Here is a 2,208-nt window from a genome sequence, read left to right as displayed (position 1 = left end):
CATTAGGGGCGAGCCGCCAAATGACTCCAGCGACCAGAACAATTACGGGTACGCGCGTGCACGAAGATCCACCCCATGTAGCCTGTAACAGACTGTCGGGGCAAATGCTGTTAGCGAGCAGCACCTATGAAGGCCGGCACGGCGCACGTTACGGGGGTGGGTGGCCAGCACCACGCCACGGCCACCTTTGTCTCCCCACGTGGCGATGTTTACACAACGCGCCAGGTACTCATTTTAGGCTGAGTCGATCTACGGGAGGCCCAGGACCGTTTCGGATATTCGCCACCGCTCCCCATAATTATTTGGTGTTTCGCCAAATGACTCCCCAAAATAATAAGTCGATATTCCCATGATGACGCCTTGCGTGTACCGCACGCACACACGGCACACACACACACACACGCTTAAAGTTGGTGCGCAGGATGTTTTATTAAGCCCGTTCGCACCATAATAGAGGGGGTTTTTTGTTGGGGTTAGATCGCGTAAATACAAAAATAAAACAAGAAAATTCTCACGACGTTTCGATTGCAACACAAGCAATCATCATCAAGTGTGAAGACCACACCAATAATTGGATTAATTATGTTTATTATTTCCCTTCTACGTGACTTTACCACAAGAACCAAGGATATGAATCCCTGCAGTCACGAAAGCTTTAAATAGAAATTTGTCGTTAAACTCGCCACCAACCGACACGGCCAATTGGTAAGGTTTGTCACGTGAACAAAACGTGACAATTAGTCACGAGTCCAGCACACCGGTGTGTTGCAGAGTAATCCCACGACATCGTTTACAATTCGAGCACCGTGACAAGTTTCGCCGGTGATTACAACGACCAGCATCATCAGGCGACAGCCTGAGTTGTGGAGAAATCCTCCGCATTGGCTCTTAGATTCACCGTTCCCACAAGTCGGCCGGGATGGTGCGATTCCTTTCAACCTCGCGGGGCAAGTGCAATCGTCTGGCAATCGAGCGGTGGTGGTGGTGGCGGTGGTGGTGGTGGTTATTTAGCCGGGAGCTCGCCACGTACCAAACGCGCCGCTCGCTCGCTCGCTTGTGACGCCTTCGGAAATCTCCGCCAACACCTCCAGCACCTCCGATTAGCGCGGTTGGCTACGTACGGTGCGAAAGAAGTTGAATGTACACACGTACCACTGAACGCGTCGCTGAAACACAATTCCACGGTGGCTAGTAGATGTTAACTTCCTCACCTGGTATACAGGAGGCCGTGGGATCGATCGCGACCCTGATGCCTGCTGTATATTTGGAGTTTGCGTGTCTCTCTCTCTCTCTCTTTTTTGCTCCGGCAGTACGTGTACTAAAATTGGAACGATACCGAGAAGATTGGCACGGCACCTGCGCAAAGATGGCACGCGCATTATCTGTCTCCCCGCGGTCGCGTGGATTTTTCTCCAGGTACTCCGGTGTTTCCCTCCATCCGCATTTAGAATTAACACCACGCGTTAAGAGTATTTGGCTGGTATGCATTTTCCGTGTGATAAGCCACCTCGTTGAGCTATCATCGCGTGTGGCCAAGCCGCTTCTGAATAAGAGCTGTATAGCTCAGTGGGCCTTACCTGGTAAAGTAAAAATAGCGAGCTTGTAGCTACCGTAATTTTCCTTCCATTGCCGCGTACACATTTTCAGGTTTTAAGTTTTTCATTTCATTTTCAGGTTACCCCAGTCACGAGATACACCAACAACAAAGACGTAAACAACGCTTTATGTGCTGATATACTTTATCTAGGTTTTATTTATTTTTCATATTTCCTTACCCTTTGCTTTATTTAGTCACTCCTATTGTTTTTTAGTAGTTTGTTGTTGTTGTTGTTTTTGTGGCAACTTTCTGACCCCGTGCCCCTGCTCCTGAACATGTGAGAAAGGAGCTCTGTAGCCCATCGGAATCCTCCTCAGTCTCAATAAAGATTCCGATTCTGATGTGCGGATTCTGTCCGGCACGCACCACCGCAGTCTGCGCGGAACGTGGGGCTTGTGGCGGGTTTAGGTTTATTTTCATTTTATATATTTTTTTATTCATATTATTGATGAGTTCTTTGCTATTGACGTTGGGTGCAATGGACAAGCCACAGCTCGCCTACACAGCGAGATCTGTTTATTGTCAGAGCGCATGCTGTTAAGCGACCACATCTGCACACCAGCACAGCACGTGTCAGGCAGTGGTGTGGCCAGCACCAACGCCGCATACCC

At 49.3% G+C, this 2,208-nt stretch overlaps 1 pseudogene; it reads left to right on the top strand.

Annotated features, from left to right (window-relative positions):
• Positions 1–1,296: 1,296 nt before the first annotated feature.
• Positions 1,297–1,380, top strand: LOC116952653 (U6 spliceosomal RNA; annotated as a pseudogene).
• Positions 1,381–2,208: the final 828 nt, after the last annotated feature.

This window comes from Petromyzon marinus, chromosome 47, assembly GCF_048934315.1.
Source record: "Petromyzon marinus isolate PM22_M1 ecotype Great Lakes invasive population chromosome 47, UKy_Petmar_22M1.pri1.0, whole genome shotgun sequence".
Taxonomy (NCBI): Eukaryota; Metazoa; Chordata; class Hyperoartia; order Petromyzontiformes; family Petromyzontidae; genus Petromyzon; species Petromyzon marinus.
Note: the sequence above shows the minus strand (reverse complement) of the source record. Positions and strands in the feature narration are given on the sequence as shown.